The sequence below is a fragment of the Palaemon carinicauda genome, chromosome 21, assembly GCF_036898095.1.
Source record: "Palaemon carinicauda isolate YSFRI2023 chromosome 21, ASM3689809v2, whole genome shotgun sequence".
NCBI classification, from domain to species: domain Eukaryota; kingdom Metazoa; phylum Arthropoda; class Malacostraca; order Decapoda; family Palaemonidae; genus Palaemon; species Palaemon carinicauda.
The window spans coordinates 32431066-32451035 of NC_090745.1; positions in this window are offsets into that span (position 1 = coordinate 32431066).

Below are 19970 nucleotides of genomic sequence, written 5' to 3' on the forward strand. Positions count from 1 at the left end.
AAAATGATTGACGTATGATTGACGCATTGTTTGAAACAATTGATATATTGTATAAAATGATTGAAATACGATTGACGCATTATTTGAAACGATTAACGTATTGTTTGAAATGACTGACGTACGATTGACGTATTGTTTAAAACGATAGACGTATTGTTTAAAATGATTGACGTACGATTGACGCATTGTTTAAAACGATTGACGTATTGTTTAAAATGATTGATGTACGATTGACGCATTGTTTGAAACGATTGACGTATTGTTTAAAATGATTGACGTACGATTGACGCATTATTTGAAATGATTAACGTATTGTTTAAAATGATTGACGTATGATTGACGCATTGTTTTAAACGATTGATTTATTGTTTGGAATGACTGACGTATGATTGACACATTGTTTGAAACGATTGACATATTGTTTGAAATGACTGATATACGATTGACGCATTTTTTGGAACGATTAACGTATTGTTTAAAATTTTTGATGTACGATTGACGCATTTTTTGAAACGATTAACATATTGTTTAAAGTGATTGACGTATGATTGACGCATTGTTTAAAATGATTGGCGTATTGTTTAGAATGATTGATGTACGATTGACGCATTGTTTGAAACGATTGACGTATTGTTTAAAATGATTGATGTACGATTGACGCATTGTTTGAAACGATTCACATATTGTTTGAAATGACTGACATATGATTGACGCATTGTTTGAAACGATCTACGTATTGTTTGAAATGACTGACGTACGATTGACATATTGTTTGAAACGATTGATGTATTGTTTGAAACGATTGACTTATTGTTTGAAAAGATTAACATACGATTGACACATTGTTTGAAACGAATGACGTATTGTTTGAAATGATTGATATACGATTGACGGATTGTTTGAAACGATTAACTTATTGTTTGAAATGACTGACGTATGATTGACGCATTGTTTGAAACGATTGACGTATTGTTTAAATGATTGATGTACGATTGATGCATTGTTTGGAACGATTGATATATTGTTTGAAATGACTGACATATGATTCGCATTGTTTGAAACAATTGACTTATTGTTTAAAATGAATGACGTATGATTGACGCATTATTTGAAACGTTTGACGTATTTTTTAAAATGATTGACGTATGATTGACGCATTATTTGAAATGATTAACGTATTGTTTAAAATGATTGACATATTATTGACGCATTGTTTGAAACGATTGATGTATTGTTTGGAATGACTGACATATGATTGACGCATTGTTTGAAACGATTGACATATTGTTTGAAATGACTGACGTATGATTGACGCATTGTTTGGAACGAATGACGTATTGTTTAAAATGATTGATATACAACTGACGCATTGTTTGGAACGATTAACATATTGTTTAAAATGATTGATGTACGATGATGCATTTTTTGAAACGATTAATGTATTGTTTAAAATGATTGACGTATGATTGACGCATTGTTTGAAACGATTGACGTATTGTTTGAAACGATTGACGTATTGTTTGAAATGACTGACATATGATTGACGCATTGTTTAAAATGATTGACGTATTGTTTAAAATGACTGATGTATGATTGACGCATTGTTTGAAACCATTAACGTATTGTTTAAAATGATTGACGTGTGATTTACGTATTGTTTGAAATGACTGACGTATGATTGACGCATTGTTTGAAACGATTGACATATTGTTTAAAATGATCGATGCACGATTGACGCATTATTTAAAATGATTAACGTTTTGTTTAAAATGATTGGCGTATGATTGACGCATTGTTTGAAACGATTGACGTATTGTTTAAAATGATTGATGTACGATTGACGCATTGTTTGAAACGATTGACGTATTGTTTAAAATGATTGACGTACGATTGACGCATTATTTGAAATGATTAACGTATTTTTCAAAATGATTGACGTATGATTGACGGATTGTTTGAAACGATTGATGTATTGTTTGGAATGACTGACGTATGATTGACGCATTGTTTGAAACGATTGACATATTGTTTGAAATGACTGACGTATGATTGATGCATTGTCTGAAACGAATGATGTATTGTTTAAAATGAGTGATGTACGATTGACGCATTTTTTGGAACGATTAACGTATTGTTTAAAATGATTGATGTACGATTGACGCAATGTTTGAAACGATTAACATTGTTTGAAGTGATTGACGAATGATTGACGCATTGTTTAAAACGATTGGCGCATTGTTTAAAATGATTGATGTACGATTGACGCATTGTTTGAAACGATTTACGTATTGTTTAAAATGATTGATGTACGATTGACGCATTGTTTAGAACGATTAACGTATTGTTTATAATGATTGATGTATGATTGGTGTAATTTTTGAAATGACTGACGTACGATTGACGCATTGTTCGAAACGATTGATGTATTGTTTAAAATAAATGATATGCGATTGACGCATTGCTTGAAACGATTGACGTATTGTTTGAAATGATTGACGTTCGATTGACGCATTGTTTGAAACGATTGACGTAATTGTTTGAAATAACTGACGTACGATTGACGCATTATTTGAAACGATTGACGTATTTTTTGGAATGACTGACGTATGATTGACGCATTGTTTGAAAAGATTGACGTATTGTTTAAAATAATTGACGTACAATTGACACTTTGTTTGAAACGATTGACGTATTGTTCAAAATCATTGACGTACAATTGACGCATTGTATGAAACGATTGACGTATTCTTTGAAATGATTAACGTACGATTGATGCATTTTTTTAAACGATCGACGTATTGTTTAAAATGATTGATGTACGATTGACGCATTGTTCAAAACGATTGACATATTGTTCGAAATGATTGACGTACGATTGACACATTGTTTGAAATGATTGACGTATTGTTTGGAACGATTGACATTGTTTAAAATGATTGACATACGATTGACACATTGTTTGAAACGAATGACGTATTGTTTAAAATGATTGATGTACTATTGACGCATTGTTTGAAATGATCAACGTATTGTTTGAAATGACTGACGTATGATTGATGTATTGTTTGAAACGATTGATGTATTGTTTAAAATGACTGACGTATGATTGACGCATTGTTTGAAACGAATGACCTATTGTTTAAAATAATTGATGTACAATTGACGCATGGTTTGGGACGATTAACATATATTTTAAAATGATTGATGTACGATTGACGCATTGTTTGAAACGATTAACATATTGTTTAAAATGATTGACGTATGATTGACGCATTGTTTGAAACGATTGACGTATTGTTTGAAATGACTGATGTATGATTGACGCATTGATTAAAACGATTGACGTATTGTTTGAAATGACTAACGTATGATTGACGCATTGTTTGAAACGATTGACTTATTGTTTAAAATGATTGAAGTACGATTGACGCATTGTTTGAAACGATTGACATATTGTTTGAAATGACTGAGGTATTATTGACTCATTGTTTGAAACGATTGACGTATTGTTTAAAATGACTGACGCATGATTGACGCATTGTTTGAAACGATTATCGTATTGTTTAAAATGATTGATGTACAATTAATGTATTGTTTTAAACGATTGAAGTATTGTTTAAAATGATTGATGTATGATTGACGCATTGTTTAAAACGATTGACGTATGATTGATGCAATGTTTGAAACGATTGACATATTGTTTAAAATGATTGATGTACTATTGACACATTGTTTAAAACGATTAACGTATGTTTAAAATGATTGAAATATGATTGACGCATTGTTTGAAACGATTGACGTATTTTTTAAATGACTGACGTATGATTGAAATATGATTGACGCATTGTTTGAATCGATTGACGTATTTTTTTAAATGACTGACGTATGATTGACGCCTTGTTTTAAACGATTGACGTATTGTTTAAAATGATTGATGTACGATTGACGCATTGTTTGAAACGATTGATATATTGTTTGAAATGACTGACGTATGATTGACTCATTGTTTGGAACGATTGACGTATTGTTTAAAATGACTGACGTATGATTGACGCATTGTTTGAAACGAATGACATATTGTTTAAAATGATTGATGTATGATTAACGCATTGTTTAGAACGATTAACGTAATATTTAAAATGATTGATAAACTATTGACGCATTGTTTGAAATGATCAACGTATTGTTTGAAATGACTGACGTTTGATTGATGTATTGTTTGAAACGATTGATGTATTGTTTAAAATGACTGACGTATGATTGACGCATTGTTTGAAACGAATGACGTATTGTTTAAAATAATTGATGTACCATTGACGCATGGTTTGGAACGATTAACATATTGTTTAAAATGATTGATGTACGATTGACGCATTGTTTGAAACGATTAACGTATTGTTTAAAATGATTGACGTATGATTGACGCATTTTTTGAAACGATTGACGTATTGTTTGAAATGACTGATGTATGATTGACGCATTGATTAAAACGATTGACGTATTGTTTAAAATGATTGACATATGATTAAACGCATTGTTTGAAACGATTGACTTATTGTTTAAAATAATTGATGTACGATTGATGCATTGTTTGAAACGATTGACATATTGTTTGAAATGACTGACGTATTATTGACTCATTGTTTGAAACGATTGACGTATTGTTTAAAATGACTGACGCATGATTGACGTATTGTTTGAAACGATTAACGTATTGTTTAAAATGATTGATGTACAATTAATGTATTGTTTTAAACGATTGAAGTATTGTTTAAAATGATTGATGTATGATTGACGCATTGTTTAAAACAATTGACGTATGATTGATGCAATGTTTGAAACGATTGACATATTGTTTAAAATGATTGATGTACGATTGACACATTGTTTAAAACGATTAACGTATTGTTCAAAATGATTGACATATGATTGACGCATTGTTTCAAACGATTGACGTATTTTTTTAAATGACTGACGTATGATTGACATATGATTGACGCATTGTTTGAAACGATTGACGTATTTTTTTAAATGACTGACGTATGATTGACGCCTTGTTTTAAACGATTGACGTATTGTTTAAAATGATTGATGTACGACTGACGCAGAGTTTGAAACGATTGACATATTGTTTGAAATGACTGACGTATGATTGACTCATTGTTTGAAACGATTGACGTATTGTTTAAAATGACTGACGTATGCTTGCGCATTGTTTGAAACGAATGACATATTGTTTAAAATGATTGATGTATGATTAACGCATTGTTTAGAACGATTAACGTAATATTTAAAATGATTGATGTACGATTGACGCATTGTTGGAAACGATAAACGTATTGTTTAAAATGATTGACGTATGATTGACGCATTGTTTGAAACGATTGACATATTGTTTGAAATAACTGACGTATGATTGACGCATTGTTTGAAATGATTGACGTATTGTTTAAAATGATTGCTGTACGATTGACGCAATGTTTGAAACGATTGACATATTGTTTGAAATGACTGACATATGATTGACGCATTGTTTGAAACGATTGACGTATTGTTTAAAATGACTGACGTATGATTGACGCATTGTTTGAAACGATTAACATTTTGTTTAAAATGATGGACATGTGATTGACGTATTGTTTGAAATGACTGACGTATGATTGACGCATTGTTTGAAACGATTGACGTATTGTTTAAAATGATCGATGTACGATTCACGCATTGTTTAAAATGATTGACGTACGATTGACGCAATATTTGAAATGATTAATCGTTCCAAGCAATGCGTCAATCGTACATCGATCATTTTAAACAATACATCATTCGTTTCAAACAATGCGTCAATCTTACATCAGTCATTTTAAACAATACGTCAATCGTTTCAAACAATGCATCAATTGTACATCAATCATTTAAACAATACGTCAATCGTTTCAAACAATGCGTCAATCATAAGTCAGTCATTTCAAACAATACGGTAATTGTTTCAAACAATGCGTCAATCGTACATCAATCATTTCAAACAATACGGTAATTGTTTCAAACAATGCGTCAATCGTACATCAATCATTTCAAACAATACGTCATTCGTTTCAAACAATGCGTCAATCGTATGTCAATCATTTCAAACAATATGTCAATCGTTTCAAACAATACGTCAATCGTTTCAAACAATGTGTCAATCGTATGTCAGTCATTCTAAACAATATGTCGATCGTTTCAAACAATGCGTCAATCATACGTCAGTCATTTCAAACAATATGTCAATCGTTTCAAACAATGCGTCAATCGTACATCGATCATTTTAAACAATACGTCAATCGTTTCAAACAATGCGTCAATAGTACATCAATCATTTTAAACAATACGCCAATCGTTTTGAACAATGCTTCAATCATACGTTAATGACTTTAAACAATATGTTAATCGTTTCAAACAATGCGTCAATCGTACATCAATAATTTTAAACAATACGTTAATCGTTCCAAACAATGCGTCAATCGTACATCAATCATTTTAAACAATACGTCATTCGTTTCGAACAATGCGTCAATCATACGTCAGTCATTTCAAACAATATGTCAATCGTTTCAAACGATGCGTCTTTTATACGTCATTCATTCCAAACAATACATCAATCGTTTCAAACAATGCGTCAATCATACGTCAATCATTTCAAACAATACGTTAATCATTTCAAATAATGCGTCAATCGTACGTCAATCATTTGAAAGAAAACGTCAATCGTTTCAAACAATGCGTCAATCGTACATCAATCATTTTAAACAATACGTCAATCGTTTCAAACAATGCGTCATTCGTACGTCAATCATTTCAAACAATTAGTCAATCATTTCGAACATTGCGTCAATCATACATCAGTCATTTCAAACAATACATCAATCGTTTCAAACAATGCGTCAATCATACATCAATCATTTTAAACAATACTTAAATCGTTTTAAACAATAGATTAATCGTACATCTATCATTTTAAACAATACGTCAATCGTTTCAAACAATGCGTCAATAATACGTCAGTCATTTCAAACAATACTTTAATTATATGTCAATCATTTTAAACAATACGTGAATCGTTTCAAACAATGCGTTAACCATACGTCAGTCATTTTAAACAATACGTCGATGGTTTTAAACAATGTGTCAATCATACGTCAGTCATTTCAAACAATATGTCATTCGTTTCAAACAATGCGTCAATCGTACATCAATCATTTTAAACAATACGTCAATCGTTTCAAACAATGCCTCAATCGTACATCAATCATTTTAAACAACACGCCAATCGTTTCAAACAATGCATCAATCATACGTCTTTCATTTTAAACAGAACGTTAATTATTTCAAATAATGCGTCAATCCTACGTCAATCATTTCAAACCACACGTCAATCGTTTCAAACAATGCGTCAATTGTATATAAATCATTTTGAACAATACGTCAATCGTTTCGAATAATGCGTCAATCATACGTCAGTCATTTAAAAAAATATGTCAAATGTTTTAAACGATGCGTCAATCATACATCAATCATTTTAAACAATACATTAATCGTTTCAAACAATGTGTCAATATGTACATCAATCATTTTAAACAATATGTTAATTGTTCCAAACTATGCGTCAATCGTACATCAATCATTTTAAACAATACGTCATTCATTTCAAACAATGTGTCAATCATACGTCAGTAATTTCAAACAATACGTCAATCGTTTCAAACAATGCATCAATCGTACATCAATCATTTGAACAATACGTCAATCGTTTCAAACAATGCGTCAATTATACGTCAGTCATTTCAAACAATACGTTAATCGTTTCAAACAATGCGTCAATCATACGTCAATCATTTTAAACAATACGTCATTCGTTTCAAACAATGTGTCAATCGTATGTCAATCATTTCAAACAATACGTCAATCGTTTCAAACAATGCGTCAATCATACATCAGTCATTTCAAACAATATGTAAATAGTTTCAAACAATGCGTCAATCATACGTCAATCATTTTAAACAATACTTTTATCGTTTTAAACAATGCATCAATCGTACATTGATCATTTAAAACAATACGTCAATCGCTTCAAGCAATGCGTTAATCATACGTCTGTCATATCAAACAATACGTCAATCATATGTCAATCATTTTGAACAATACGTTAATCGTTTCAAACAATGAGTTAATCAAAAGTCAGTCATTTTACACAATTCATCGATCGTTTCAAACAATACGTCAATCATACGTCAGTCATTTCAAACAATATGTCAATCGTTTCAAACAATGCGTCAATCGTACATCCATAATTTTAAACAATACGTCAATCGTTTCAAACAATGCGTCAATCATACGTCAATTATTTTAAACAATACGTTAATCGTTCCAAACAATGCGTCAATCGTACATCAATCATTTTAAACAATACGTTAATCCTTCCAAACAATGCGTCAATCGTACATCAATCATTTTGAACAATACGTTAATCGTTTCAAATAATGCGTCAATCGTATGTCAATCATTTTAAACAATACGTTAATCGTTTCAAATAATGCGTCAACAGTACGTCAATCATTTTAAACAATACTTCAATCGTTTCAAACAATGCGTCAACCGTACGTCAATCAATTTAAACAATACGTCAATCGTTTCAAAAAATGCGTCAATCGTACGTCATTCGTTTCAAACAATGCGTCAATCATACTTAAGTCATTTAAAACAATACGTCAATTGTTTCAAACAATGCGTCAATCATACGTCATTCGTTTCAAACAATGCGTCAATCATACGTCTTTCATTTTAAACAGAACGTTAATCATTTTAAATAATGCGTCAATCATACGTCAATTATTTTAAACAATACGTCAATCGTTTAAAACAATTCGTCAATCGTACATCAATCATTTTCAACGATACGTCAATCGTTTCAAACAATGCGTCAATCGTACGTCAATCATTTTAAACAATACGTCAATCGTTTCAAACAATGCGTCAATCATACGTCAGTCATTGCAAACAATATGTCAATCGTTTTAAACAATGTGTCAATCATACGTCAATTATTTTAAACAATACGTTAATCGTACATCGATCATTTTAAACAATACGTGAATCGTCTCATATGCGTCAATCATACGTCACTCATTTCAAACAATACGTCAATCACACGTCAATCATTTTAAACAATACGTTAAACGTTTCAAACAATGCGTCAATCATACGTCAGTCATTCTAAACAATACGTCAATCGTTTCAAACAATGCGTCAATCATACGTCAGTCATTTCAAACAATATGTCAATCGTTTCAAACAATGCGTCAATCGTACATCGATCATTTTTAACAATACGTCAATCGTTTCAAACAATCTGATAAACATACGTCAGTTATTTCAAACAATACGTCAATAGTTTCAAACAATGCGTCAATCAATGTCAATTATTTTAAACAATACGTTAATCGTTTCAAACAATGCGTCAATCGTACATCAATCATTTTTAACATTGCGTTAATTGTTCTAATCAATGCGTCAATCGTACATCAAATATTTTAAACTATATCTCATTCGTTTCAAACAATGCGTCAATCATACATTAGTGATTTTAAACAATAAGTCAATCGTTTCAAACAATGAGTCAATCATACGTCAGTCATTTCAAACAATATGTTAATTGTTTCAAACAATGCGTCAATCGTACATCAATCATTTTAAACAATACGTCAATCGTTTAAAACAATGCGTCAATCATACGTCAGTCATTTAAAAAAATACGTCAATCGTTTCAAACAATGCGTCAATCATATGTTAATCATTTTAAACAATACGTTAATCGTTTCAAATAACGCGTCAATCGTACGTCAATCATTTTAAACAATACGTCAATCGTTTCAAACAATGCATCAATTATACTTCAGTCATTTGAAAAAATATGTCAATTGTTTCAAACAATGCATCGATCGTACATCAATCATTTTAAACAATACGTCAATAGTTTCAAATAATGCATCAATTATACTTCAGTCATTTGAAAAAATATGTCAATTGTTTCGAACAATGCGTCAATCATACGTCAATCATTTTAAACAATACGTTAATCGTTTCAAACAATGCGTCAATCGTACATCAATCATTTTAAACAATATGTTAATCGTTCCAAACAATGCGTCAATCGTACATCAATCATTTTGAACAATACGTCATTCGTTTCAAACAATGCGTCAATCATACGTCAGTCATTTTAAACAATACGTCAATCGTTTCAAACAATGAGTCAATCATATGTCAGTCATTTCAAACAATATATCAATCATTTCAAACAATGCATCAATCGTACATCAATCATTTGAACAATACGTCAATCGTTTCAAACAATGCGTCAATCATACGTCAGTCATTTCAAACAATACGTTAATCTTTTCAAACAATGCGTCAATCGTACATCAATCATTGCAAACAATATGTCATTCGTTTCAAACAATGTGTCAATCGTATGTCAATCATTTCAAACAATATGTCAATCGTTTCAAACAATACGTCAATAGTTTCAAACAGTGCGTCAATTCTACGTTCATCATTTTAATTAATACGTTAATCGTTTCAAATAATGCGTCAATCGTACGTCAATCATTTTAAACAATACATCAATCGTTTCAAACAATGCGTCAATCAAACATCAATCATATTAAACAATACGTCAATCGTTTCAAACAATGCGTCAATTGTACATCAATTATTTTAAACAATACGTCAATCGTTTCTAATAATGCGTCAATCATACGTCAGTCATTTCAAACAATACGTTAATCGTTCCAAACAATACGTCAATCGTACATATATAATTTTAAACAATACGTCAATCGTTTCAAACAATGCGTTTATCGTATGTCAATCATTTAAACAATACGTCAATCGTTTTAAACAATGCATCAATCATACGTCAGTCATTTCAAACAATACGTCAATCGTTTCAAACAGTGCGTCAATCATACATCAATCATTTTAAACAATAGGTTAATCGTTTCAAATAATGCGTCAATCGTACATCAATCATTTTAAAGAAAACGTCAATCGTTCCAAACAAAGCGTCAATCATAACGTCAGTCATTTCAAACAATACTTTAATCGTTTTAACAATACATTAATCGTACATCGATCATTTCAAACAATACGTCAATCGTTTCAAACAATGCGTCAATCATACGTCAGTCATTTCATACAATACTTCAATCATATGTCAATCATTTTAAACAATACGTTAATCGTTTCAAACAATGCGTTAATCATACGTCAGTCATTTTGAACAATACGTCGATGGTTTCAAACAATGCGTCAATCATACGTCAGTCATTTCAAACAATATGTCAATCGTTTCAAACAATGCGTCAATCGTACATCAATCATTTTAAACAATACGTCAATCGTTTCAAACAATGCCTCAATCGTACATCAATCATTTTAAACAATACGCCAATCGTTTTGAACAATGCGTCAATCTTATGTCAATCACTTTAAATAATATGTTAATCATTTCAAACAATGCGTCAATCGTACATCATTCATTTTAAACAATACGGTAATCGTTCCAAACAACGCGTCAATCGTACATCATTCATTTTAAATAATATGTCAATCGTTTCAAAGAATGCATCAATCATACGTCAGTCATTTCAAACAATACATCAATCGTTTCAAACAATGCAACAATCATACGTCTTTCATTTTAAACAGAACGTTAATCATTTCAAATAATGCATCAATCATACGTCAATCATTTTAAAAAAATACGTCAATCATTTCAAACAATGCGTCAATCGTACATCAATCATTTTAAACAATACATCAATCGTTTCAATTATTGCATCAATCATATGTCAGTCATTTAAAAAAATACGTCAATTGTTTCAAACAATGCGTCAATCATACGTCAATCATTATAAACAATACGTTAATTGTTTCAAACAATGCGTCAATCTTACGTCAGTCATTTTAAACAATGCGTCAGTCGTTTCAAACAATGCTTCAATCGTACATCAATCATTTAAACAATACGTCAATCGTTTCAAACAATGCGTCAATCATAAGTCAGTCATTTCAAACAATACGTTAATCGTTTCAAACAATGCGTCAATAGTACATCAATCATTTCAAACAATACGTCATTCGTTTCAAACAATGCGTCAATCGTATGTCAATCATTTCAAACAATATGTCAATCGTTTCAAACAATATGTCAATCGTTTCAAACAATGTGTCAATCGTACGTCAGTCATTTTAAACAATACGTCGATCGTTTCAAACAATGCGTCAATCATACGTCAGTCATTTCAAACAATATGTCAATCGTTTCAAACAATGCGTCAATCGTACATCAATCATTTTAAACAATACGTCAATCGTTTCAAACAATGCGTCAATAGTACATCAATCATTTTAAACAATACGCCAATCGTTTTAAACAATGCCTCAATCATACGTTAATCACTTTAACCAATATGTTAATCGTTTCAAACAATGCGTCAATCGTACATCAATAATTTTAAACAATACGTTAATCCTTCCAAACAATGCGTCAATCGTACATCAATCATTTTAAACAATACGTCATTCGTTTCGAACAATGCGTCAATCATTCGTCAGTCATTTCAAACAATATGTCAATCGTTTCAAACAATGCGTCTTTTATACGTCATTCATTCCAAACAATACATCAATCGTTTCAAACAATGCGTCAATCATACCACAATCATTTCAAACAATACGTTAATCATTTCAAATAATGCGTCAATCGTACGTCAATCATTTCAAAGAAAACGTCAATCGTTTCAAACAATGCGTCAATCGTTCATCAATCATTTTAAACAATACGTCAATCGTTTCAAACAATGCGTCAACCGTACGTCAATCATTATAAACAATTCGTCAATCGTTTCAAACATTGCGTCAATCATACATCAGTCATTTCAAACAATACATCATTCGTTTCAAACAATGTGTCAATCATACATCAATCATTTTAAACAATACTTAAATCGTTTTAAACAATAGATTAATCGTACATCTATCATTTTAAACAATACGTCAATCATTTCAAACAATGCGTCAATCATACGTCAGTCATTTCAAACAATACTTTAATCAAATGTCAATCATTTTAAACAATACGTGAATCGTTTCAAACAATGCGTTAATCATACGTCAGTCATTTTAAACAATACGTCGATGGTTTCAAACAATATGTCAATCATACGTCAGTCATTTCAAACAATATGTCATTCGTTTCAAACAATGCCTCAATCGTACATCAATCATTTTAAACAACACGCCAATCGTTTCAAACAATGCATCAATCATACGTCTTTCATTTTAAACAGAACGTTAATCATTTCAAATAATGCGTCAATCCTACGTCAATCATTTTAAACCACACGTCAATCGTTTCAAACAATGCGTCAATCGTACATCAATCATTTCAAACAATACGTCAATCGTTTCAAATAATGCGTCAATCATACGTCAGTCATTTAAAAAAATATGTCAATTGTTTCAAACAATGCGTCAATCATACGTCAATCATTTTAAACAATACATTAATCGTTTCAAACAATGTGTCAATATGTACATCAATCATTTTAAAAAATACGTCAATCGTTTCAAACAATGCATCAATCATACGTCAATCATTTTAAACAATACGTCAATCGTATCAAACAATGCGTCAATTATACGTCAGTCATTTCAAACAATACGTCAATCGTTTCAAACAATGCGTCAATCATGTGTTAATCATTTTAAACAATACGTTAATGATTTTAATCAATACGTCAATCGTACATCGATCATTTTAAACAATACGTCAATCGTTTCAAACAATGCGTCAATCGTACATCGATATTTTAAACAATACGTCAATCGTTTCAAACAATGCGTCAATCATACGTCAGTCATTTCAAACAATACTTCAATCTCACATCAATCATTTTAAACAATACGTTAATCGTTTCATACAATGCGTCAATCATACGTCAGTCATTTCAAACAATATGTCAATCGTTTCGAACAATGCGCCAATCATACATCAATCATTTTAAACAATACGTCAATCGTTTCAAACAATGCGTCAATCGTACATCAATCATTTTAAACAATGCGCCAATCGTTTTAAACAATGCGTCAATCACACGTCAAACACTTTAAACAATATGTTAATCGTTTCAAACAATGCGTCAATCGTACATCAATCATTTTAAACAATACGTTGATCGTTCCAAACAATGCGTCAATCGTACATCAATCATTTTTAACAATACGTCATTCGTTTCAAACAATGCGTCAATCATATGTCAGTCATTTCAATTAACCCTTTTACCCCCAAAGGACGTACTGGTACGTTTCACATAAGCCATCCCTTTACCCCCATGGACGTACCGGTACGTCCTTGCAAAAAAATGCTATAAAAATTATTTTTTTCATATTTTTGATAATTTTTTGAAAAAATTCAGGCATTTTCCAAGAGAATGAGACCAACCTGACCTGTCTATGACAATAATTGAGGCTGTTAGAGCAATTTAAAGAATATATACTGCAAAATATACTGGGAAAAAATAACCCCTTTGGGGTTAAGGGCTGGAAATTTCCAAATAGCCTGGGGGTTAAAGGGTTAATATGTCAATCGTTTCAAACAATGCGTCAATCATACGTCAGTCATTCCAAACAATACATCAATCGTTTCAAACAATGCGTCAATCATACTTCAATCATTTTAAACAATACGTTAAAATATTGTTTAAAATGATTCATGTACAAATTGACGCATTGTTTGAAACAATTAACGTATTGTTTATAATGATTGACATATGATTGACGCATTGTTTGAAACAATTGACGTATTTTTTTAAATGACTGACATATGATTGATGCAATAATTGAAACGATTGATGTATTGTTTAAAATGATTGATGTACGATTGACGCATTGTTTGAAATGATTGACGTATTTTTTTAAAATGATTGACTTATGATTGATGCATTATTTGAAATGATTAACGTTCTGTTTAAAATGAAAGACGTATGATTGTTGCATTGTTTGAAACGATTGATGTATTGTTTGAAATGACTGACGTATGATTGATGCATTCTTTGAAACAATTGACATATTGTTTAAAATGAATGATGTACGATTGACGCATTGTTTGGAACGATTACCGTATTGTTTAAAATGAATGATGTGAGATTGACGCATTGTTTGAAATGATTAACATATTGTTTAAAGTGATTGACATATGATTGACGCATTGTTTAAAACGATTGGCGTATTGTTTAAAATGATTGATGTACGATTGAGACATTGTTTGAAACGATTGACGTATTGTTTAAAATGATTGATGTACGATTGACGCATTGTTTGAAACAATTGACATATTGTTTGAAATGACTGACGTATGATTGACGCATTGTTTGAAACCATCGACATATTGTTTAAAATGACTGACGTATGATTAACGCATTGTTTGAAACGATTAACGTATTGTTTAAAATGATTGACATATGATTGAAGTATTGTATGAAATGACTGACGTATGATTGACGCATTGTTTGAAACGATTGACGTATTGTTTGAAATGATCGATGTACGATTAATGTAATGTTAAAACGATTAAAGTATTGTTTAAAATGATTGACGTATGATTGACGCATTGTTTGAAACTATTTACGTATTGTTTGAAATGACTGACGTATGATTGACGCTTTGTTTGGAACGATTGACGTTTTCTTTAAAATGATTGACGTACGATTGACGCATTATTTGAAACGATTAACGTATTGTTTAAAATGATTGATGTATGATTGACGCACTGTTTGAAACGATTGACGTATTGTTTGAAATGACTGACGTATGATTGATGCATTGTTTAAAACGATTGACGTATTGTTTAAAATGATTGACATACGATTGACGCATTGTTTGAAACGATTGACGTATTGTTTAAAATGATATATGTACGATTGACGCATTGTTTGGAACGATTAACGTATTGTTTGAAATGACTGACGTATGATTGATGCATTATTTGAAACGATTGACGTATTGTTTGAAATAATTGATGTATGATTGACGCATTGTTTGAAACGATTGACGTATTGTTTAAAATGATTGATGTTTGATTGACGCATTGTTTGAAACGATTGATGTATTGTTTGAAACGATTGATGTATTGTTTGAAATGATTGACGTACTATTGACGCATTATTTGAAATGATTACCGTATTAATTAAAATGATTGACGTATGATTGACGCACTGTTTGAAACTATTGACGTATTGTTTGAAACGATTGACATATTGTTTGAAATGATTGACATACGATTGACACATTGTTTGAAACGAATGACGTATTGTTTGAAATGATTGATGTACGATTGACGCATTGTTTGAAACGATTAACGTATTGTTTGAAATGACTGACGTATGATTGACGCATTGTTTGAAACGATTGACGTATTGTTTAAATGATTGATGTACGATTGATGCATTGTTTGAAATGATTGATATATTTTTTGAAATGACTGACATATGATTGACTCATTGTTTGAAACGATTGACGTATTGTTTAAAATGACTGACGTATGATTGACGCATTGTTTGAAACGAATGACGTATTGTTCAAAATGATTGATGTACGATTGACGCATTGTTTGGAACGATTAACATATTGTTTAAAATGATTGATGTACGATTGACGCATTGTTTGAAACGATTAACGTATTGTTTAAAATGATTGACGTATGATTGACGCATTGTTCGAAACAATTGACATATTTTTTCAAATGACTGAAGTATAATTGATGCATTATTTGAAACGATTGACGTATTGTTTAAAATGATTGATGTACGATCGATGCATTGTTTGAAACGATTAACATATTGTTTGAAATGACTGACGTATGACTGACGCATTTTTTGAAACGATTGACGTATTGTTTAGAATGACTGACGTATGATTGACGCATTGATTGAAACGATTAACGTATTGTTTAAAATGATTGACGTATGATTGACGTATTGTTTGAAATGACTGACATATGATTGATGCAATGTTTGAAACGATTGACGTATTGTTTAAAATGATTGACGTACGATTGACGCGTTATTTGAAACGATTAACGTATTGTTTAAAATGATTAACATATGATTGACGCATTGTTTGAAACGATTGACGTATTTTTTTAAATGACCGACGTATGATTGACTCATTGTTTTAAACGATTGACGTATTGTTTAAAATGATTGATGTACGATTGACGCATTGTTTGAAACAATTGACATATTGTTTGAAATGACTGACGTATAATTGACTCATTGTTTGAAACGATTGACTTATTGTTTAAAATGACTAATGTATGATTGACGCATTGTTTGAAACGAAGGAGATATAGTATAAAATATTTGATGTACGATTGACGCTTTGATTAGAACGATTAACGGAATGTTTAAAATGATTGATGTACGATTGACGCATTGTTTGAAACAATTAACGTATTGTTTAAAATAATTGACATTGATTGACGCATTGTTTGAATCTATTGACGTATTGTTTGAAATAACTGACGTATGATTGACACATTGTTTGAAACGATTGACGTATTGTTAAAAATGATTGGAGTACGATTGACGCATTGTTTGAAACGATTGACATATTGTTTGAAATGACTGACGTATGATTGACGCATTGTTTGAAACGATTGACGTATTGTTTAAAATGACTGACGTATGATTGACGCATTGTTTGAAACGATTGACGTAATGTTAAAAATGATTGACGTACGATTGACGCATTGTTTGAAACGATTGACGTATTATTTAAAATAATTGACGTATGATTGACGAATTGTTTTAAACGATTGACGTATTGTTTAAAATAATTGACGTATGATTGACGCATTATTTAAAATGATTAACGTTCTGTTTAAAATGAAGACGTATGATTGACGCATATGAGACGATTCACGTATTGTTTAAAATGATCGATGTACGATTAACGTATTGTTTAAAATTATTGACGTATGATTGACACATTGTTTGAAACGATTGACGTATTGTTTGCAATGACTGACGTATGATTGACGCATTGTTTGAAACGATTGACGTAATGTTAAAAACGATTGACGTACGATTGACGCATTGTTTGAAACGATTGACGTATCGTTGAAAATGATTGATGTACGATTGACGAATTGTTTTAAACGATTGACGTATTGTTTAAAATAATTGACGTATGATTGACGCATTATTTAAAATGATTAACGTTCTGTTTAAAATGAAGACGTATGATTGACGCATTGTTTGAAACGAATGACGTATGATTGACGCATTGTTTGAAACGAATGACGTATGATTGACGCATTGTTTGAAACAATTGACGTATTGTTATAAATGACTGAAGTATGATTGACGCATTGTTTGAAACGAATGACGTACGATTGACGCATTTTTTGAAACGATTGACGTATTGTTTAAATTGATTGACGTACGGTTGACGCATTGTTTGAAACGATTGACGTATTGTTTAAAATGATTGACGTACGGTTGACGCATTATTTGAAACGATTAACGTATTGTTTAAAATGATTGACATACGATTGACGCATTATTTGAAACGATTAACGTATTGTTTAAAATGATTGATGTACGATTGACGCATTAACGTATTGTTTAAAATGATTGATGTACGATTGACGCATTGTTTGGAAGGATTAACGTATTGTTTAAAATGATTGATGTACGATTGACGCATTGTTTGGAACGATTAACATATTGTTCAAAGTGATTGACGTATGATTGACTCATTGTTTAAAACGATTGGCGTATTGTTTAAAATAATTGATGTACGATTGAGGCATTGTTTGAAACGATTGACGTATTGTTTAAAATGATTAATGTACGATTGACGCATTGTTTGAAACGATTGACATATTGTTTGAAATGACTGACGTATGATTGACGCATTGTTTGAAACGATCGACAAATTGTGTAAAATGACTGACTTATGATTAACGCATTGTTTGAAACGATTAACGTATTGTTCAAAATGATTGACATATGATTGACCTATTGTTTGATATGAGAGACGTATGATTGACGTATTGCTTGAAACGATTGACTTATTGTTTTAAATGATCGATGTACGATTGATGCATTGTTTAAAACGATTAAAGTATTGTTTAAAATGATTGACGTATGATTGACGCATTGTTTGAAACTATTTACATATTGTTTGAAATGACTGATGTATGATTGACGCATTGTTTGAAACGATTGACGTATTGTTTGAAATGACTGACGTATGATTGACGCATTGTTTGAAACGATCGACGTATTGTTTAAAATGACTGACGTACGATTGACACATTGTTTGAAACGATTGACATATTGTTTAAAATGATTGATGTACGATTGAAGCATTGTTTGAAATGATTGATGTATTGTTTAAAATGTTTGACTTACGATTGACGCATTATTTGAAACGATTAACGTATTGTTGAAAATTATTGACGTATGATTGACGCACTGTTTGAAACGATTGACGTATTGTTTGAAATGACTGACGTATGATTGACGCATTGTTTGAAACTATTTACATATTGTTTGAAATGACTGATGTATGATTGACGCATTGTTTGGAACGATTGACGTATTGTTTAAAATGATTGTCGTACGATTGACGCATTGTTTGAAACAATTGACGTATTGTTTAAAATGATTGATGTACGATTGAAGCATTGTTTGAAATGATTGATGTATTGTTTAAAATGTTTGACTTACGATTGACGCATTATTTGAAACGATTAACGTATTGTTGAAAATTATTGACGTATGATTGACGCACTGTTTGAAACGATTGACGTATTGTTTGAAATGACTGACGTATGATTGACGCATTGTTTAAAACTATTGACG